At 46.4% G+C, this 22,721-nt stretch overlaps 1 protein-coding gene across 2 annotated transcripts in view; it reads left to right on the top strand.

Annotated features, from left to right (window-relative positions):
- Nucleotides 1-3,645: 3,645 nt before the first annotated feature.
- The window catches only part of SIN3A (SIN3 transcription regulator family member A), a 75,006-nt gene continuing 55,930 nt past the window's right edge, over nt 3,646-22,721 (top strand). Inside the window, exon 1 of one of the 2 annotated variants that reach the window (XM_040493304.1) lies at nt 3,646-3,666. The gene's annotated coding sequence lies outside the window, so the exon portion shown is untranslated. Of the gene's footprint in view, nt 3,667-7,781; nt 8,037-22,721 lie in introns of those variants that run through there. The other variant, XM_040493303.1, reaches the window with a different exon arrangement.

Genomic DNA, 22,721 nt, shown 5'->3' with positions numbered 1-22,721 from the left:
TTGAGAAGATAAATAACTTGTAAAAGACTTGCAGCTAGGAAGTGGCTAAACTGAGATTCTGACCTATAGTTTGAGCTTTTTCCCCTTGAGCCTATATGGCAGTTTGGGTTGGGAGTGGAGAGCAAGTCTCAGATGCCCCTCATCTGGATATTCCCAAACTGGCAGTGGTCTTCTATAGCTAGCAGAGCTTGTCAGCAGGGCACTGGCACTGACATTTTTTTTGGCAGAGTCACTGAAGTGCAGGCCCTAAATGTCTCAATCACCACCTACCACCCTAAAGAACTAAATGAGTCCTTTTTGTGAATGAGGGTGCGTGTGTGTGCACGCGCTTGCGCACACACACGCGTGATGCCCGTGAGACAGGATGTCAGTGGGTGTGACAGTTTTGAGCAGTGGTGTAAGTTAAGGACGCACGTATGTATGTGGTTGGGAGAACTATCTTCCTTCTCTGAGGATAACTTTTTTTTTGGAAAGGGCCAGAAATCATTTAGAACTATCTGGGGACACAATGCTCATGGAATTAGGGAGGTAAGGTGGGTGGAACAGCAAGAAGGAGGCTGTTTTTCTCCAGAAGGTTCCAATGTGAATCATGGGCCCTAGTGTGTATAGAGACAGCACATGGGGGAGTGGACAAAGCTCAGGCTTTGGGCCCAGACAGACTCAACTTGGACAAATCATTCTACTACTGCTCTGAGCCTCAGTTTACTCAAATATAATTACGATAATAATCCCTAACTCACACAAAAGAGGCCTCCTGGGAATCAGAACCTGGCTTCCCAATGTGACTTCTCCAAGGAAGGCCCTCATCTGTATCCATTCACTGTTTTGTCCTGATAGGGTGGGGGTGGGGTGGGGGTGGATGTAACCTTTAATTTAGCTGGTGGGCCAATGTCACCAAATCAAATACACACTTTCCCAAAGAGTCTGGGACTGGCTCTCCTATGTAGGCATCAGTGTACTGAGTCAGAAACAATAATCCCTGTGGACACTGGGGGCTCAGAGGTGAATCGGATAGAGTGGTTACCCTCATGGAGCTTTGTCTAGAGAGATCTGTTCAGGAGGGGACTGCCACCCGGCTGGTGTACCAAAGAGGGCAGGGAGTGTCAGCAACATCTGTTTCTCTGAGTGGGAGTAACTACTGTGGTTGCAAATGTTCATAAGTAGCTTCATCCACAGAATACCACTTGCTGTTTCAGCTTACAGACAAATACTTGGGCCTTTGGCCTCCACAGCAGCTCAAAACTTTACTAGGTGTATTAAAGCACATTTTATCACCACACTGGATCTTCATAACCACGCAAGGATTGCTGTTACACTCTTGTGCAGGACAGGGGGCTAACCCACAGATAATAAGAGACTAAGTGAGAACCACGTGACTCAACTTCCAGACTAGTATTATTTCGGCTCTACCACTCTGCCTCATCTGTGTCTACAGATGCATTCACACAGTAACTGTTATGCCTTCATCTAGGGTGGAACCTCTTGGGAAATAGAATAGAAATCTGAGATGGGGCTCCAGGCATCAGGGGGTCTCTGTTCTGAATTAGGAAAACTTGGTTCTCACCCTAGGGAACCCCCAGTCTGAGAATGAACTTCAACCTCCATGGCCCTGCCAGGTGCTAGGCCTCCCACTGAATACACAGTCCTCACGTCCTGGCCTTCCAGCCTCCACGCCCTTTCCTTCAGTGATCTCATCAACCAAGTTACCTCCCAAATTCTAGTCCCCATTTCACCTGGGATGACCACTGCCCTTTCCAAATCAGTATTTCTTCCCATCTGTCCTCTCCCCTTAGTGGCAAGCTTCCCTCCCCAGCAGAAAACACCCTTCCCTATGGACCCTGAGTGGAGGAAGAGTCCTTTGGGCCTTTCTACTTCAATTTCCATCCCCATTTCACAGGAGGGAAACAGCCCCAAAGGGGAAGAAGTACTTGCCTAAAGATATATCACCAGTCACTGGCCAGGCGAAGTCTAGAACCCAGATTACCCAACCGTTAGCCTCAAACTCTCCCACCTCTTCACACACCAGGCCACTAACTCCCTCCATCACCCATATTGAATTAGCCACTCAGGCCCCTTGAATCTCTCTCAAATACATCTCTCCTTTTTTATTCTTTTTGCTTCCTATTGCCACTGCTCTGGTCAAGTCCTTGTTACAGCTCACCTGAGTTATTGGGCAACCTAACTGGCATCAGGCCCCACTCTGCCCACAGGACTCTAACCCCTTCACATTCTGCACACCCCACATCAGCCACACTAACTTCCTTTCATTGATGCCTCAGTCAACAGGTCTTTCTTGCTCACTCTGTGTGCTCTGACCCCAGGCTCAGCTCTGTTGAGCACAGATATGTAGGGTAGCTTCTTTCAACTTCTGGTTGAAAGTTAGGACAAACACTGCAAATGATTCAGGGAAGGATCTGAGTCAGAGCTTTTGACTTGAGGGCTTCTGAAAGTAGGCAGAGCTTTCTGCATTGGGTGGCTGGGAGAGAGAAAAGCAATTTTCCTTTGGCTCCATCACCTATGCATCCCACCAGAAGATGTACCTCTGGTCTCCAAACCCAGTATTAATGACAGCCTTTGTGCTCTGCCTTCACTGCCTACAGGCACCTCTCACTCAACTATTCTCAGCCCCTGTCTAGCTACTGGGATGGTGACCATCTTAAACCATAGTTCTGGGCCTGCAGTCCTGGGACTGTGCTGCTTGGACATTGTGTTGTGCAAGTCTAAGAATTTTAACCAGGTAAAACCAGGTAAAATGCTGTTTGCTTCCATCTTTCCAACCATGATTTTCACGACCACAGCCACACTCGAAGATCCTTAATAATGCCCTTTCTGCCCTTTGCTGAAAATTACCTGCCCCTTCACTTCTGCCTGATGAAAGCTCTAAGACCCTACGTGAGTGCCATCTCCTCCATGAAGACTGTCCCAGTTTTCCTCAACTGGATGAATCTCTCTGCTCTGAGTTCTTATAAATGTCTATTTATACATACATTTCTGCCTTGCCTTGCCTTACTTAGCTCTTGCCATAGCATCAACCTAGTAGCCTAGGTCTACTCTTGAAGGGTGTAGAGTGAGCATCTCATCCAGCCTCTGTAATTGCACTCAGAAGCAGATGCGGTATGAATGTGTCTGCCTCGCCCACGGTAGGTGCTCAGAGAAGCGCCTGTTGCCTGAACGCCGGACTTCCTGCTTACACCATTCATTTTTAGGCAGCCGCCTAACAGAATGGGCCGGACAAGGTTAGGTTGCACAGCCAGGGGAGTCGGGGGACCTTCCAGCCAGTCGGTAGGGTGTCCCTACCAACCTCCCCCTACCCAGCTCCAAATGGGGTGTGAGTGTGAAGGAAGTGGGGCCGGGTAGCTCCGCTAGCTCCTCCTCCTAGTCCACCCTGCGGATCTCTGAGTCTCAGGTCCCCTTCCAGTCCTAGGGTCTCAAACTCGAAGTGTTGGTACCGGAGAGATAGGGGTCTCTGCCACGGATGCGCTTCGCACTCGCGGGTAGTTTAATTTATTTATTTATGTGTTTTTGGAGGGAGGGAGCGTTCAATGAAGGGGAAGAGGTGGAGCGAGGGGAGGAGGCGTGCCCAGGCTGACTGACGCTAGTGCTGGGGAGCCAATGGCCCGTGGGGGGCGTTCCCCCCCATTCAGGACTCCTCGCCTGGCTCGGAAGGTATGTTAAACAGCTGCTTTTAATTTGGTCTCCCCAATCTCAGGCGTTTGGGGGGCTAGCTCGTTGGCCTGTCGCTCTGGCCGGTCCGCCACGGTGCGGGCGCCGCGGGCCCCGGGACGGAGCTAGGGGAGGTTCGGAGTCCGGCGGCCGAGGGAGGCTCGGGGCAGGCCAGGAAGGAGAGCTCTTGGCGCCGCCCGCTCACCAGTGTGTGTGTTTCCAAGCCGGGCCGGATTCGTGGGGAGGGGGTCGGCCAGGCCTGGGGTCGCCAGTGCGCCGGCCGTGCTGCCTAGTTTATTTCACCGAGCAGTCGGTTTCGGTAGGTTTCGGCGGCGGACTGGGTAAAGGGGCGGGCAGGGGGAGATTTCCCCCCACCTCGCTCCTGGAATGCCTTAAAAAAACATATTGTAAAGAAGAAAATAGGGGATATTCCGTACACCGATGGGAACTGAGCCCGGGCTACGGCGCGCGGGCTCGGCAGGGGGCGGCGGCCTGAGCCCGGCGGGCCAGGCCCACTGAGCCCGCGGCGCCGGGAGTTGGTCGAGAGCTGGAGTTAGCGAGCGAGCCGGAGCCCGCGGCTTTCCCCGCTAACCATGCTGGGCGAGGGCGGCAGCCGCGGGGAGGGTTTTGTTTCGGTCCGCAAACTTGTAGGAGGGGGCGGTGGGCGCGATTCGGGAAGGCGCGGGCGCCGTGGGCCGCGGTTGTTATGGACTCTGGGGGCGGGGGCAACGCCGGACTTGCGGGAGGGGCGGCCGGGGGAGGAGGCCACCGGAAAGAGCCCCTGGCGCCTGGGCACTAGCCTCGCGTGTCGGTCTGTGTTCTCCGAACTCCCGGGCCGTGGCAGTAGAGCCAGCATTCGGCGCCGGAACCCACCAGGCCGCGAGCCCGCGCGGAACTCGGCCCGGGGGTGTGGAAAACCTCCAGGAACTCGGCGGCGGCTTCGACCCGCGGCCCCAGCTGATCCCCTTGCAAACATGGAGCTGCCTCCTTCCCCGCCCACCCCAAGGCGGTGGCGGCTCCCTTCCCCTCCCCCGGCCGTGCCGCTCACCCGCGGATGGTGCGGGGGCGGGGGCGCGGGCGTGTGAGCGCGCCCACGAGGGGGTGGCCTGAAAGGGGCAGTGAAGGTCGGAAACTGGGAAAACAGTCTCCACGCTCGGAATCGGGAAAAGGAAATGCATCAGCGGGCGGGGAGGGGCGCGGGGGGCGCGCCTGTCAGCCGGGATGGCGGCCGCGGGCTGGAAGGCGGGGCGCCGGCGCTAACCGCCGGGGTCGGGCGGGGCGCAGCCGGGAGAGGAGGTGCCGGGGCCCGAGCCCACGGAGCGCCGGGCTGCCCCTGCCTCCACTCCTTGGCCTAGCCTGTTTACTATCTACTCCAGCCGCCGCTTGTGCAACCCGCCTGGAGGGGAGCTGAGGGGCGGGGCCTTTCCCTCTCTCTTCCACCCACCTCGGGCTCCTCCAGAGGGCCCGCCTTCTCTTGTCTTCCACTGGCTGGGCGAGACTCCCTTTTTGCCTTCTCGGTTCTCGACTGGATGACATTCTCTTGAGCTCCGCCTATCGGAGGCCGGGCTGGAGTTTAAGTTGCTAGGATTTTTTTCCGTGAAGGGCGGAGGGAGGATTCCTGCGGCTTACGTGAGGCGCAAGGTCCCACCCCCACTCCTGATTGGTGAGACGGATAGTCCCGCCCCCTCCGGCAGGGTGAGCTAGGAGAGGGGGGAAGTCCACCCTCTGTTCTCCGCCCCCTCCCCTAGCCTGTGTGCGCGCTCGGCACATGTGTGAGTCCCGCCTTGCTCCTTCGAACTGTCCTCCCGCCCGGAAGTCCCGGGTTTGGAGTCCTTGGCAAGGGGCGGGGGGGGGGGGGTGAGGAGGGCGGAGAAGGCACACAATGATTTCTCTAAAGCTGGAGATCTGGTAGCTTTGCGATGAAGTTGGTTTGACAGCATGAGTGGATTTGGAGGGCCCCGGCTCCAGGGGTCTGCAGAGGCTAGAAAGAGGGGTAGGATCTGGCCTTCCTGGCCAAATACTAAGTTCTGACCCTGCGGCTTGGCTATTCCCGCGCCTCTTGATTTCCCGGAGATCGCTCTGAGCTTAAGCTTGAGAACGCCGCGGACACTGGCAGCCTGTCCTTAGTTGGCTTTATGTAAAACTCTGAGCAACCTAAGATTGGCCTGGATGCCTTTAGGCAAGATCCAGGGCAGTTCATCTCCTGTTGACAAAGAAGTCGGGGGTGGCCCAATCCTCCTTAGATTCGAAGTGGTTCTTGAGATGCAGATGGGAGCGTCGTGTGGCACCCAGTTCCAAGGAGCAGGGGACAGCCTAGAGTGAAAGGTAACCCTCGAAAGTTCTGTAAAAGTGCCGCTTCTTCCTAACCTCCTAGAGGCTTGGCCCGAGGGTCGCTTCAGTTGGTGTGACTTATTTTTAGAGCTCCGACCTGCTACAGGGCTTGAATCTCATCTGTTAGTTACTCATGGAGTTCCCAGTTTACTGCCTTGTCCTTGCGATTCGAAGCCATCCTTGGAGTCAGGCCCACCTGTTGCCAGCGATGGTTTCTTTGCCATCTCCACTGGGTTGCGGAGGGAGGACAAGATAGGACCTGGGAATGGGTTCCCAGGGGCCTGCCACTTGGGGACTGACACGGCTCTCTTGGGGGAGTAGCCTTTTTTGCTAGAGAGCGGGAAAACTCTAGTCCCGCCCCCTCCTTTCCTGGCGCTCCTTGAGCGCCCCCCAAAGCAGGTCCAGCGACCGTTCTCCGCCCGATTTTGGTAAAATAAATAAAAGCAAGTTAGATGTTGCAAGCACCTTTTGTGTTTGAAGCATTATAATGTACACAGAGACGGCCTAGGAACTTCCATTAATCCTCGTTGGCCAAAGGAGTAAGGTGAACAGTCGTTCTTATCTTTTGTCACTAACTCTGGAATTTTTATTCTTTCTATGAAGTGTGGGGTGAAGGTTCATTTATGTCGTGGGCTGTTTGGTCTCCTTCAGTTCGAGTCCGAATGTGCCTACAAGATCTACCCCGGAGATCGCAAATGCCTTACACCTCACGCTCCGCCTTCCGGAGGCTTGCCAGGGCGGTGGCTGTTAGGGCCCTGCCTTCATTTTGATTATCCCCGCCCTCTTAGAACTGCATACTGAAGTTTAGGGATTGTCGGTGTTAGAAGTGTGCAGCCACCCCAACTGCGGGCTGGCAACCACTGGGGCGATTTTTCGGCTTTGGTCTCCAGCGCTTAATTCTGTACGTACTGAAAGCTGGACGGATCCGGTTGCTCCGGATATTTGTGTTTACAAGGAGGCAGCGTGCGGAAATGTAAATTGTAAAGAAAGAATTCGATAGGATGAGGTTCTTTCTTTCTCTCTCTTTTTTTTTTTTTTTTTTTTGGTAAGGGGGTCCTCCACGGTGGTAGTGCTCTGCCTCTCCCTTTCAAGTCCCAGGGCATGGGATCCCGGCCGCTGAGCTCCGCGCCCCCTCCTGTTTCGGGCCCTGGAACTCTCTGCACTTCAGTCTCTAGTGTAAACATTCCACAAAAGGACTGCTAAGGTTCAGCCTCCTAGCGCGGGGCGGAGTCAACTCCTTCCTAGACGGACGTCCTGGCCAATGGAGGCTGCTACCGGCGCCGAGATATCCAATCAGACAGTTGGGGGCGGGGCCTGTCTCACTTACGGACATTTTACCCCACATCGGTTACTTACCTTCCTGGGGCAGCGAGAGAGCCAGGGGTAGCCTTCCAATGCGATGACCGGCGAGGGCGGGAGCCGACTTGTTGGGCCTGTGGCTGAGCCCGCACGGGGCGGGATGTGTGGAGTCCTCCAATGAGACGTGAAGAGCTCCCCTGCTTCCTCCAATAGTGTTGAGGCTTGGGGGTGGGATTCAGCAATTCGTCTCCAATAGGCGGGGTTGAGTTAGGGAAGCTCCCCGCCAATAGGGGCGTGGAGAAGGTGAGCGGCTCCCCCCCCTTCCCAGCAGAGGGGGAAGGGGCGGGCAGCCGGCAAGCAGGGTGCTGGGATTGGTTAAGTCTTTGACGGGCGGATAATGCGGCCTGTGGTGGAGCGAAGTTGAGTCTTCCCTCTGCGGGGCGGGCCGGGGGAGTGGGCGGGATTTCCCGGGTAACAGAGAAGCGGCCGCGGCGGTAGAGGCGGCGGAGACGGTTTCTCCATCTTTCCCCCCCTCCCCTTCCCCCCTCGGAGTTTCCCTCCCTCCCTCCCTCCCTCCTTCCCAGTCTGGGCACCGGGGCCTGTGACCGTTTCGTTAGCGGAGAGGAGGCTGCCAGTCCGCTTCGGCGGGCCTGTGCCCTGCTCCGTTCTCGGGGCCTCCCTGCTGAGCCCAAGGCTCACGCCGAGAGGGACACGCAGTGAGGAGCGGCCGAAGCAGCTTTGCGGTGAGAGCACGCCGGGCCGGGGTCGGGGCGGGGAGCCTAGTGGCGGGTAACACCGGACTCGAGGGTGTGTATTTTTAGGGGGGGCTGACCTCCTCGGCTTCCCGTAGAGCAGGCGGGCGGGAGGTGTGTGGATGTGTGAGGGGGGTGGGGGGCGGAGCGGGGTAGATCTTCGTGCGGGAGGGGGAGGAGAGCGTAGTCCCGGTGCGCGCGGAGGGGGCGGGCTCTCGCGCCGCCGCTCAGGGGCGGGGCCGGCGCGCGCGTGCGATTGTGGAGAAAGGGGCGGGGCCGGCCCTGGCTAAGTGCTGTTTGCGGTCGACCACCCCGCCTGTCCTCCCGAGGTGGGCGGGGCCTCGGCTGGGCAGCCGCGCTCTGGCATGCTGGGGTTGGGGGACGGGCAAGGGGTCTCCCGCGTGTGGCTTCGGGGCGCGGCAGGGAGGGGCGTGAAGTCGGCTTGCCTCCGCCTTCTCGGGATCCGGTTGGCCGGAGGGGCCGTACAGAGCCGTGATGCCACTCCTCCTGGCCGTCTCCCCCTCCCCCCGGTTTCCGCCTCCTTGGCAAACGAGGCGGGGTTCGGGAAAGCCCGCTGTCCGGTCGGGCTGGGAGTCGCGGCGCCCAGATCTGCCCCGCCCTACGTCTCCGTGGGGTGGGAGGGGCTCCCGCCGACTCTGAGCTGCGGAGGTGTCAGGACTTACTCTTGTGGCTCGGCCATGCCTTTTGCCTAGGGCAGAAGGGCCTGTGCCAGAGCTGTTGTCTCTGCTTAGTTCCATGCAGCGTAGATGGCACCATGCAGCCTTGGAGGGTGGGAGCATGGTCACCGCCACTCCCCCCGGATTGTAATTATTGGGGCGCGGTGCTCAAGGTCCTTTCGTTGGAGTCTGCGGTGGAGTGGCTGCTCCTGCTGTGACCATGCTTCCGCAGCGGTGATGGTGGGGGGAGGGGCGGAGAGTTAGCAGAGACTAGAAATGTGGCCGGGGACAACCTTTCTTGGAGTTCCCTTGAATGTTCAATTACTGTGGCTGTACGGGGCGGGGTTTCCTTGGAGCCAATAGGGTGGTGGGTAGTTAGACTTGGCCACTGTTTAGGTGCCTTAGGACTTCAAACCGAGTTAGCCAGAAGTCTTAACAAGGCTTAAATTTAGAAAAGGGAGGGTTGGGTTTACATTTTACTATTTAAAATGACCTGTTTATAAAAGATAGTAATTTTAAAAAACCCTCAGACTGAGTAAAATACTCTGATTTCTTCGATTCTTGCATTTTTGAATGTTTTCATTGTACAGATGTTTCTGCTATGTAAGCTTAATTTCACAAAGAAATAAGTTGCAATTTAGGTAACTATAGGTGTTCTTAAAAAATCTCTTCTGGCTTTAATGCAATTCTGTTAGAACATCTAGATCACTTTCTGTTTATATTCTATAAAATACAGTGCTCTTGTCCTGTTTTATTACAGAGAGGGTGTAGTCGAGGACTAGTGTAGCTTTGTGTACGGGACTTTGGTAGCAGTGCTCTCCGACCTGTATTGGGGAGTTGCCCTAGGGCATTTCGGGGAGTTGCCCTAGGGCATTTCATTTTTAATGAACTATTTTAATTTTACATTAAGTTTTTGCTCTGGCTTGGTACATTCTCTTTTCTTAAGAGAAATTACTTACGTATTTTTTATATTTTTCATGAGAAAATAAAAATGGAAGGAATATGTATTTATGGACTAATATCTGAGCAAGCCCTCTGGCTGATAATCTGAACTGAAGTTAAACTCTGGATTTGTGCTTTGCTCATTTGGGACTGAGAGCTTGGCCCTGTGCTATACGCATGTGAAGAGTCTCAATCTCAGTTAAGGCAGTAGCAATGGCAAAGGTAGCTTTTCCATTTGAGTAATGGTGACTGTATTAGAATTGCTGTGGAGACAAAAAAAACCTGGGTGTTTTTTTCTGGTGCATAAACTGACAAAAATATGGAAGGCAGTGGAGAATTTACCATGGAGGAAGGTTTGGTCAACATAGTTGTTTCCACCATTTGTGATGTTGTCTGTTGGGAAACATGGGAGACCTAATTCATGCCTTTAAAGAATATGTTGTCTCTTGGTGCACCAGGATCGGAAGTCCCACGATGACTGTAAGGATTCAAGTAAGAACCTGGATATACTATGTATGTTAGGAGAGTTTTCGTAAATGCTTCTTATCTCTTCAAATATCTGGGATATATATGTGTATGTATGTGTGTATGTATATGTATATATATAATCTCCACACCCTATAGGTTTGCCAGAGTTAAAGACCCCAGATAGATTGTTGGCATTTTGTAATTAAGAAGATTTCACCTAAAGAGTAAGATTTTTTTTCTTTTTTTTTTAAGGAAAGAGGTATGTAGTAATTTGATAAGATTCCTGGCAAAACATAGTCCTGTTGACATCTTCAGCGCAAACGATAACTGGAGATCTTTGCAAAGCAGATGTTAATGGCTGTGAATTTTAGTCGGAATTAAAAGATTACGTCCATGGCGTTCAGTAATCTAGTGAAGTGCTTTAAAAGGCTTTCTCACTCTTCTGAATAATGCCATTATTAAGAGTTTGTTAAGCTTTACTTTCTGTCGATTTCTTCTAAAAATGAAAGTTAACATGCTTTTTAAAACTATATCTTCTGTCTCCTTGAGTTATAACTTTCATTTATTGAGCCCTTATTATGTCCCAGGTGCGGAGTTGGGTACTGTTCATTTAGTAATCCACTTACTCTTCATAACCCTGTCTAGTGGGTACTATGAAATCCATGTTTTAAAGATCCAGAAACAGTGACACAGAGAGTAAGTAGCTACACTAGGATGTGAATCCTGGTGTTCTGGTTCCAGAGTCCATGTTCTTAACTCTGTGTCTCATCTAAGGATAGTAAACAGAAGGAGCAGTGTGCTTTTAAAAACAATTGTGGTAAAATATATATAACAAAACTTACCATTTTAACCATTTTTATTTATTTTTTTTTACTTTTTTAAAATATTTATTTTTGAGAGAGCACAATTGGGAGAGGGGCAGAAGCGGGGAGGGGCAAAGATCTGAAGTGGGCTCTGCACTGACAGCAGTGAGCCCTGTGTGGGGCTCGAACTGATGACCTGTGAGAACATGACCTGAGCCGAAGTCGGACGCTCGAACAACTGAGCCACCCAGGTGCCCCCATTTTAACCATTTTGAAGTGTACAATTCAGTGGCATTCAGTACACTCGCTTTGTTGTGCAGCCGTTGCCACCATCTGTCTCCAGAACTTTTTCATCTTCCCAAACTGAAACTCTACCCATTAAACAATAGGCCCTTTAAATCTCTACCCAGCCCCTAGCAACAACCTGTGTGTTTGACTACTCTAGGTATCTTATGTAAGTGGAATCATGCCATATTTGTCCTTTTCTGTCTGGCTTATTTAACTTAGAATGATGTCTTCAGGGTTCATTCATGTTGCAGCATGTGTCAGACTTACTTTCCTTTTTAATGGTGTGTAATATTCCATTACATGTATGTATCTTTTGTTTTATTCATGTGTCCGTGGACATTTGGGTTGTTTCCACCTACTGGCTATTGTGAATAATGCTGCATTATTATATTATTAAATATCTCTCCAAGTACCTGCTTTGAATTCTTTTGGATATATACCCAGAAATGGAATTACTAGATCATATGGTAATTCTGTTTAATTTTTTGAGGAACCAGCAGTGTGCTTTTTCCCTCAATAGGGAAAAAATTGGGACTCAGATTCTAAAGGGAAAGAGAGTCAACACCCGTTTATTGACCACCTTCTTAAACAGCTCTGGGCTGACACAGGAAGAGTTTGTCCCGGAAAAGTTTATGTTCTTAGAAGGAAAGGCAAATATACACATGGTAAATTTTACTACATATTAGTTTAGGTTGAGTGCCATAAGAGTCAAGTACAAAGAGCTGAAAGGAATTCAGAGGAGGGAGAGCCTGCCTTAGGGGTGGAGGAAGAGAGGACACTGAATGAGCAACAGGAGGGTGAAGTCTGAAATCATAGATCCAGTTGAAGTGGTTGTTGAATGAATGGCCTTAGACATCTCAGAGTACTCCCAGAAAGTGCTTTGGGGGTGTTAGAAGGGGTGGCATTATGTTGAAATTAGCACATGAATTGTAGTCTCTTCCAGAGTTTGTGAATCCTGTTCTCTTCAGTTTGCAGACCTGATTGCTTCTGCTGCTTTGGAAGGTATTTAAGAATGATAGTGAAGAAATTATGGACTTGGCACATATGTTACTGCTACCCTGTCAAGCTCAAGATATATTAATATGGTCAACTGTTGTTTCCTAATACTTTTCCTTCACATGTCTTCTTGTTTCTACTTCAATAAGTGAGTAGTAGAAGTAATGTCTTAAGGATTTTTATCTTGTTACAGATTTAGTAAATAATTCTGGATGTTTGTTTTTTGTTGAGGATAAGATTAGCCGACAGCATACTTGGGTAGTCTGTCATTCTGTCATTTATTACGTCTATTCTTTTCCAGTATTTCAAGGAATTTTGTTTTCATGCCATATTTTTTTCTTTCTTTCTTTCTTTCTTTCTTTCTTTCTTTCTTTCTTCCTTCCTTCCTTCCTTCCTTCCTTCCTTCCTTCCTTCCTTCTTTCTTTCTTTCTTTCTTTCTTTCTTTCTTTCTTTCTTTCTTTCTTTTGTGTGTGTGTGCATAAGTGGAGGAGAGGGGCAGAGAGAGAGGAAAGGAGAGAATCCCAAGCATGCTCCGTACTCAGCATGGAGCCCAGTGCACACAGCTCAGTTCCACGACCCTGGGACCATGATCCCAGCGGAAATCAAGGGTCCAAGAGTCCGATCGATGCTCAAATGACTGAGCCACCCAGTTGGCCCTCTTTTTAAATGTGAATTCTAATTATCTTTAGAAAATTAACCATTTTTTTCTTTTTAAATGTTTATTTATTTTTGAGAGGCGGAGGAGGGGCACAGAGAGAGGGGGACAGAATCCTAAGCAGGTGCTGTGCTGTCACCACAGAGCCCAATGTGGGGCTCAAACTCATGAACTGTGAGATCATGACCTGAGCTAAGATCAAGAGTTGGCATTTAACCGACTGCGCCACCCAGGTGCCCCAACAGGTACCTGTCTTGTCTTTTAACAAGACATTAAAAATACCAAAAAACCTTGGCTTCCTTTAATTTTGTAATTTTCTTTTTGGTCCTTTTTCTCCAAAAGACGTACCTAGTGAGATTCATTGTCATTCATAACCAAGTGCATAGAGGTTTTTGTTCTTAAACATTTGTGGGGCAACTAACTGGCTTTCCTCAGTGAGAGCTGCGCCAATAATAGTCCATCTAGACTGGAACTTAACTTTTTGTGGTGGCCTCAGTGCCTAGGATAAGATTGGCACACAGTAGGTGATAAAAAGTATACAAACTGAACTCTAATTGCATTTTAAAGTTTGTTAACTAGAGGCTGCTTCTGTTTAGTTGCAATTGGCTTCAAAGTTAGGCATTTATGAGTAGCAGTTTCTAAGGCAAACCTCTCTTTTTTGCCCCTCCCTTCTTTTGCTTTCCTGTTACCCATGCCTTTCTGTCTTGTGTGTCTGCGTGTTATTTGTGCTTAGAGCATCATGGCTGAGGGCACTTCTTCCATCCTCCAGGGCGAGGCTCGCTGACTTGTGGGCTATTGAAGGATATACAGGCCCATAATCCCTAACCTGCAGCTCTGAAATGCAAGAATTTTTGTTTTGGTTTTTGATAAATTTGGTTCCACAACTAAATAAACTTGGTTCCACAACTAATTAAGGGCCACAACCTGGTTTTAGGCTGTTGTACTTGGTGCAGAAATCTGAATGCACTTAATTAAGGAGAATTACCTTCCTAAAATCCAAACCATGCTGGTACCTCCCAAATTTCTTTAACTGGGGACCTCTCCCCTGTACTATAGATAAGCATAACCAGCGGCCCACATCGTATTTCCTCTTGGATATTTAATAGGCATCGCGACTTCTCTTTCTCTGTCTTTTTCATATTTGGTCTTCAACAAATCCCCCTATTTGCTCTGTATTGATCATGTAATGCCACCACCACTACCACCCTACTCCCAACTATGGCAGTGAATGCAACTACATCTCTAGCTTGAATTATTTCAGTTACCTTAATTGTTCTCTCTTGCTTAGTTATTGCCTCTTTTCAGTCTGGTCTTAGCACAGCAATCCAAGTGAGTCTTTTATTTATTTACTTTTTAAAGTTTATTTATTTTTTTCTTTTGAGAGAGAATGTAAGCAGGGGAGGGGAGGGGAGGGGAGGGGAGAGAGAGAGAGAGAGAGAGAGAGAATCCCAAGGAGGCTCCGTACTGTCATCTCAGAGTCGGACTGGGGGCTCGAAATAACGAACCGTGAGATCATGACCTGAGTGGAAGAGTTGGACACTTAACCAACTGAGCCACACAGGTGCTCCCCAAGTGAGTCTTTTAAAACTTCTTTTAACTCAGACCATGACATTTTTCTGCTTCAAAGCCACCAATGGCTTCCCATTTCAGTCTGATTATTAAGCTCGAGTCCTTATGACCTCTGAGAACAAATACATATGCTCCCTACCTACTGTCCTCCCCACCGCCCATTACCTCTCTGATTCATTTGCTACCAGTCTGTCTTTCCTCCATTCTGCTCCAGTTACACAGCCTTTTTGCTGTTCTTGGAAACTATCAAGCACATGTATGCATCAGGGTCTTTGCATTTCCTGTTCCTTCCACATACGATGCTTCCTCGCTGATTTCTACATGGCTAGGTCTTCATTTCCTTTACTCAAAAGTTACCTTATCAGTGAGGTATTCTTTGGTCATTTGTATGTAAAATTTCAAAAACCCTTCTCTTCTTTTTCTTCTTAGTGCTTGCCACTGTCTAGTATTCTGAGCACTTGGTATATTGTCTTTTCTGCCACTAAAATATACATTTTGTGAGGGAGGAGATTTTTGTTTGGTTTACTGCTATATCCCCAGCCTCTAGAGCAACACCTGACACATAGTATGTACTCAAATATTAGAGGGTGCATGCATGAATGAATGAGTGAATGATTTGATTTCCGCCATAGACCAGACCGTATGCTACGCACAGTGGAGGATACAAAGCTGGTTAAAGGTGTATATGTGCCCGTGCTTGTGTGGGGGCACACCTATAGCTAATAGGATAAAGGAAGGATGAGGTAAGTGACACATCTACCTACCCCTACTTATCCCTTTAACTGTCTCCAGTCCTATTCTTTACAGTGCTTCCTTTTTTTTTTTTTTTTTTTTTAATGTTTATTTGTTTTTGAGAAGGAGAGAGAGCACAAGGGGCAGGTAGAGGGGGAGGCACAGAATCTGAAACAGGCTCTGAGCTGTTAGCACAGAGCCCGACGTGGGGCCCAAACCCATGAACCGTGAGAATATGACCTGAGCCACAGTTGGACACTTAACCAGTTGAGCCACCTAGGTGCCCCTGCAATGCTTTCTTTAGCTAGTTACCTTCTGTTAAACTCAATCTGTTGTTTTATACCATTCTCTGCTAATTTATACAAAACTTGTCACATAAACTAAATGTGTCCTTTAGACAGAGACACAGGATGATTTCCTTCTTTCATATTCTACTGTTAATGCTTAAATTTTTTTAAACTTTTTATTTTGAAATAATTTTAGACTTCAAAAGAAGTTGCAAAAGTAATACAAAGAATTGTCGTATAGGGGTGCCTTGGTGGCTCAGCCCATTAAGTGTCTTGAACTTTGGTTAGGTCATGATGTCACAGCTTTTGAGTTTGAGCCCCACGTTGGGCTCTGTGCTGACAGCTCAGCTCCTGGACTCTGCTTCAGATTCTGTCTCCATCTCTCTCTGCCCTTCCCCTGCTCATTCTCATTCTCTCTCTCAAAAATAAATAAGCACTGGGGCGCCTGGGTGGCGCAGTCGGTTAAGCGTCCGACTTCAGCCAGGTCACGATCTCGCGGTCCGTGAGTTCGAGCCCCGCGTCAGGCTCTGGGCTGATGGCTCAGAGCCTGGAGCCTGTTTCCGATTCTGTGTCTTCCTCTCTCTCTGCCCCTCCCCCGTTCATGCTCTGTCTCTCTCTGTCCCAAAAATAAATAAACGTTGGGAAAAAAAATTAAAAAAAAAAAATAAATAAGCACTAAAAAAAAAAAAGTTGTCATGTAGCGTTCATCCAGATCTCCCTAATGCATCTTACAAAACTAGTACAGTGAGCTAGATTGAAAAGTTAACATTGATGCAGTTTTTAATACATTTTGAGTTGAACTAAAGTTTCTTGGTCATTTTTTGCCTACAGAATCTGTCTGTCTCTCAAAAATAAAATAAACATTAAAAAAAATTAAAAATATGTATTTATATTTGAGAGAGAGACAGAGTGCAAGTGGTGGGGGTGGGGGGAGGGCAGAGAGAGAGGGAGACACAGAATCCGAAATAGGCTCCAGGCTCTGGGCTGTCAGCACAGAGCCCAACATGGGGCTTGAATTCACAAACCATGAGATAATGACCTGAGCCGAAGTCAGATGCTTAACCAACGTAGCTACCCAGGTGCCCCTTTGAGTTTCTTTTTGAGCAGTGCTAACTGCTTGTAAAGATTTATATTTCATGAGTTTTATTCTTTATTATATAGGTCTTTAAAAGAAGAAAGAGAGGGGCACCTGGGTGGCTCTGTTGGTTGGGCATCCAGCTTCAGCTCAGGTCATGGTCTCATGGTTCCTGGTTTGTGTTGAGCTTTGTGCTGACAGCTCAGAGCCTGGAACCTGCTTCAGATTCTGTGTCTCCCTCTCTCTCTGCCCCTCCCTGTTAATGCTGTGTCTCTCTCCCCAAAAGTGAATAAACATCAACATAAGCAAACAAACAAACAGAATTTACTTACTTTCTTTTTAATGTAATAAACTCATTTTAGCTATTACCATTTATAATTCCAACCTATATTATGGGATCTTAATGATCTTCATTTTTCTATAGCTTGAGACATTTTGGTATTACATCATCTTAGGAAGTATTTCATCATTGCTCATCAGATATTCCTAACTATGCTTAAAAAGACTAAGGGGCGCCTGGGTGGCTCAGTCAGTTGGGCTTCTGACTTCAGCTCGGGTCATGATCTTGCTCTCTGAGTTCGAGCCCCATGTCAGGCTCTGTGCTAACAGCTCAGAGCCTGGATCCTGCTTCGGATTCTGTGTCTCTCTGCCTCTCATTCTCTCTCTCTCTCTCAAAAATAAATAAACCTTAAAAGTTAAAAAAAAAAAAAAGATTAAAATGATAAGAAAAGGGAAGACTGATAGCATTGCCTAGAAAGATAATGCAGTGGTAAAATAAATCGTCACTATTACACTTCAGTTTTCTTACTGCTCTGCCTGAAGCATTACAGCATCTTTCAAGAGAGTCTACAAGAATTGGGAGATGCCATCTTAAACATTCTGTAAGATGTTAGCATTTGGAGAATCTGAGTGAAGGATATATGACCATTTCTTATACTATTTTACAACTTTTTAAAGCTATTGGTAAATATATTTGGTAGTTCAGAATTTTTCCCCCCCTGTAATGGCAAAGAGAGGAAAACTAACAGAGGAAGATATTACGCAGCAACTGGAGGAGCTAGTGGATAGATACAGTCCAGCAGACAGCAGGCTAGACTGGGATGATGATGGTGAAATTGATTGGGAGCCAGTTTGCAAACTGCGTAGTCTTTAGATGACAATATGATGAATTTTCTCAGACTGAAGACCTTATGAGTGCACAATGTATTTTGGGGGGGGGGGGGAATAAATAATGATGTCCTCATCCAGGTAGTTCAGCAGGAAGGACTTTGAAACACAACATTTCAACATGAATCAAAGCTATTTCAGTCTGCTTAAAGGGTATACAAGTGTATTCTTCTAGGATGTTCATGCACCAAAACTAACTTGTAAGTGGACACATGCTAAAGGCAGGTATACAGAGGTGATTGGAAGGAAACAGGATATAGAAATGAAAACACATCATTGGATTGAGCATTAAAAAAGTTTTTTTAATTTATTTTAAAGAGAGAGAGGTGTGGGGAGAAGGGGCAGAGAGAGAGGGAAAGAGAATCCCAAGCAGGCTCCGCACCGTCAGTGCAGAGCTCAGTGCTGGGCTCAGACTCATGAACCATGAGATCATGACCCAAGCCAAAATTGAGAGTTAGACATTTAACCAACTGAGCCACCCAGGTGCCCTTTTTTTTTTTTTTTTTTAATGTTTATTTATTTTGAGAGAGAGAGAGAGAAAGCGAATCCCAAGCAGAGTCCACACTGTCAGCACAGAGCCCAGCGTGGGGCTTGAACTCATGAACTGTGAGAACCTGAGCTGAAATCAAGAGTCCAGTGCTTAACCAACTGAGCCACCCAGGCACCTCTGGATTGATCATTCTAATTGGTATTTAGTAGCCTAAAACTGAGAATGCTTGCAGTTATGGAACAAAAAACATGATTGTCCCCTCTTCAACAAAATTAAAAATTTTAATTTTCAAAGTATGAAAGAAAAGAAAAAAGATGTCATTCTGTAGCATTAGTGATGATAAGCTAGAACTTTATTAGAGATGTATCTGGAATCAAAATTTACAGATTTACAGAATGACTGTGTTCCAACTTCATGCATGATAGTTGATGACTAATCAGTTGCACTTTAAAGGATATTGCCTAGTTGAGATATTTATATCTTCAAAACCAGGAAAATAGGGAATAAAAATTTGGATTTGCTATTTAAATTCTTACTGAGGTTTCTAATAAAGTTGCTTTTCGTTCAAATGGTAAATACGTTTTTTCTGATACACCCGAGGGTTCAAGGCGAATCACATGTTATAAAAGCAACGATATCTTTTGCACAACCAAGATGACTATCCTGAGCTACCTTGGTAAAAATTGTCATACCACAGTATGACATAATTCCACCAAAGCTCATAAAAGGTATGTGCCAAATGATGTTGTCATTAATTAGATCCAGGTTTCTCAACTTGGCACTATTAATATTTTGGCCGAATAATTCTTTGTTGTGGAGGGTTATCCTGTGCATTGTAGCATGTTTGGGAATTCATGAGATGCCTTAACTGTGACAACCAAAAATGTCTTCTGACATTGCCAAATGTGCCCCAGGGGCAAACTCTCCTGGTTGAGGCCCACATCATTAGAAGAAGAATGTAAGACTGAGTTTGGGGAGGCTTGGGTATTAGATGTGTAGTGTGTTAAGAATGGGTTGTTGGGGTGCCTGAGTGGCTCAGTCAGTTGAGTGTCCGACTTCGGCTCAGGTCATGATCTTGCGGTCTGTGAGTTCAAGCCCCACCTCGGGCTCTGTGCTGACAGCTCAGAGCCTGAAGCCTGCTTCAGATTCTGTGTCTCCCTCTCTCTCTGCCCCTCCCCACTCATGCTATGTCTCTCTCTCTCTCTGTCAAAAATAAATAAACATTTTTAAAAAATTAAAAAAAAAAAAAGGATGGGTTGTTAATTTCTGTGTAAAATGGGAAATCTAAATAGGTTGCCTTTTTCATTTATTCTGGGATACTTTTTATTTCCCAGCAGATTTAAATCCAGAACTGGATTTGGATAGGTTTTGAAGTAGACTGGGGGCAATTGCAGGAGATCGAAGAGTGTAATTACATTTCACTTTATGCTTTGATACAAATTTCTTTGCTTTTAAAAAGAAACTTTACATTTTTCCACAGTATTTATTGATGTAAATAAATTTTACATTTTAATGTGATTTTACATGATGCTGACCATCACATTTTAATGTGATTTTACGTGATGCTGACCATCAATAAGAGAATAATTTCAGAGGATTTTTTTCATTATTACATAAATAAAGGAACTTAAAAATGTGTCTAATTCAAGATAACAATACAAAATTAAGAGACACTAAAGGGTCAACCATATATTTAAAAATTTCAAAAAGAAAGTTTTGTATACTTAAAAGCCTCCGGAATAGGGTAGTTTGGTTTGTTCCATACACTTTCCTACTTTGAGCTTATCTTGGCTAAAATAATTCTGTTGTTTCTCTTTAAACTAATTTGTGAAATTTAATCTAAGTGAAAAGATAAGATTCTTTAAAGTTGGATTTTTCATTTGGATTTAAATAATCATGGAGAACTGTCTGGGTTTCTAGGAGGCCAACTTTTTACTGTGAATGAAGACATTTTTGGTTGTAGAACTGGAAAAATGTTTTTTTATTTTTATCATTCAGAAAGGGTTAGCTTTTACCTCTGCCTTTCTTAAATTTGTCTAAAATGTGACACATTCGCTCTCCCCAGTTGTTCTACCCTTTCCCAGAAGACCGCCTTGCAGTATCACAGTTACCCTGCTCTCCTTGCTTTATTTGGGTGTTACAATTTCTTTGCGTGATGATACGGAGCTATTCCCACTTTTTATTGTAACACATGGCCAGATGACTTTTTAGTGTTCTGCTGCCATTGTTTGTTCACATTAGTCTGTCTTCACTAGTTTCTATCTCTCAAAGTGCTTTTCCTTGTTTAAATTCTGTCTTCATAGACTGGAGTTCTGATAACAGTGTAAGCCCCAAATCTGGAACAGTTGGAGACCAAAGTGGCAGATGAAAATCATGTCAGCTGAAGCAGGGCTTGAAAGTAGCTTTGTGTCTGACTCTTGTGGCTCCATTATTGGCATTCGAATACTTTATAGTCTGGAATTTCACTGTCCCTCTCTGCAAGCAGGTTACTATTGTCTGTCCAGTATTTCTACTCCAGATTGATCACATATTCCAAGGAAAGTTTAGCCTCTTGCCGTGTGACCTTGAACAAATCACTTAATTTCTTTGTGTATCAGTTTCCTTCTAAATCGTGTTCTGGGTATACCCATCTGACAGGACTGTGGGGAGGAGCACACTAACTTGTACCTGTCCTGTTTGGAAGACTTGGTTGTTGTGGGGCAGGGAAATCTGCCCTATTCAGTGCTGGTGCCCCAGCAGGAAGCAAAGGGTCTGGCACGTGTAGATTGTCAGGAATTATTTGTGGAATAAATGAATTGGCAAAGACTGTAAATAGCTCTTTATACTTGTAAGTACCAAATTACTGTAATATTTTAATCTCATCCTGTATACCTGCTATGCCTCAATTCATCCTTAATATTCAAGACATAACCAAATATTTACCTTCTCTGTAGAGTTGTTTTTTTTTTTCCGAGTATACACATGTCTACTCCTTTCCAAATTTGTAGTACTTACTTGTAGCACTTATGAGTTGGTTTGTATTGTTAGCCTTTTCTCCTAACATCGTATTAAGAACAATTTCAAATATACAGCAAAGTTGATAGAATTTTATAGGGAACACCCATGTACACACTGCTTAGATTTTACATTACTGTTTTTACAGTACTTACTTTGCCATATAGCCATCTGTCCAGTCCTCCATCTATTAATCCAAACTAATTTCTTGATGTATTTCAAAGTAAGTTTCAAACATTAGTACATTTTTACCTAGTTACTGGAATATGCGTGTCCTTATCTAGAGTTTAGTATTTGTTTATAGCTTTTTCCTTCTGATGCGAAATTTGCAATAAAATGCACAAATCTTAAGAGTACATAGTGTGTGGGTGTTGAGATCACACTGTATATATTCTGTAGCTTGTTCTTTTCACTTAATAGTATGTTTTGGAGGGTTTTCTTTATAGAGGAACCCCAGTCTTTCTAATTGCTACATGGTTTTCCTAATATCAATGTATCAAGTTTATTCAGTATTGATAGATATTTAGATTTTTCTTACTTTGCTCTAGTAAATATACTTGGCAGATGTATAAGATACTTAGAAGTAGAATTGCTAGGTGAGAGGGTGTGCCCATTTTAAATTTAATGTTTTTTTTTAATGTTTATTTTTGAGAGAGAGAGAGAGAAACAGAGTGTGAGCTGGGGAGGGGCAGAGAGAGAGAGGGAGAGAGAGAGACAGACAGACAGACAGACACAGAATCTGAAGCAGGCGCCAGGCTCTGATCTGTCAGCACAGAGCCCAATGTGGGGCTTGAACTCACACCATTAGAGCATGACCTGGGCCAAAGTTGGGCACTTAACCGACTGAGCCACCCATGTGCCCCTGCCCATTTTAAATTTAATTTAAAAATTTAGTGAATGCCGCAAGTTGCCAACCAAACAGTCCAATTTTAAAACTTCTACCAGTAGTATTTCCCTATACCCTTACCCACACTCAGTATCATCATTTTCTTTTAATTTTTGCCTGTTGCTTTGGGGTAAGTTATCATTTTACTTTATATTTCTTTGATTACTAGTGAGGCTGTATGTGGTCTTCCCAACTAGTTTCTAAGCTTTTATAGGGCACCTAACACCTTCATATATGCTCCCTGAATTTGCTAATTGAATAAATGAATGCCTCAAAAGCTTTCTTACTCTGTTGGGTTGAGGCTGAAAAAAAAGGATGAATGAGCCTAGTGTGGGAGAGGTTAAAGAAAGCTGAAGTTGCTCAGTGCATGTGTGTCTTAAATAAGTAAAGGGACTCTTCCTCCTTTATTTCTTCTTCTGTGAGAGATAGGAGATAGTGAAGTGGGTAAGAATTCAGGCTCTGGAGGCAGATTTGGCAAATTGCTATTCCAGCTTTGCCTGTTAGCTGTGCAGCCTTGAGCAGTTTACTTAATCTTTGTATTTCAGTTTCTTCTTTCACAAAATAGAGAATAATAGCACCTTGCTTATAGGGTTGTTGTGGGGATTATGATAATATTTGTAAACTGTGTAGAATGGTCCTTGGGTTTC

Source organism: Herpailurus yagouaroundi, unplaced genomic scaffold (genome assembly GCF_014898765.1).
Source record: "Herpailurus yagouaroundi ecotype Mexico unplaced genomic scaffold, PumYag 184, whole genome shotgun sequence".
NCBI classification, from domain to species: domain Eukaryota; kingdom Metazoa; phylum Chordata; class Mammalia; order Carnivora; family Felidae; genus Herpailurus; species Herpailurus yagouaroundi.
This window is presented reverse-complemented; position numbering and strand designations above follow the sequence as displayed.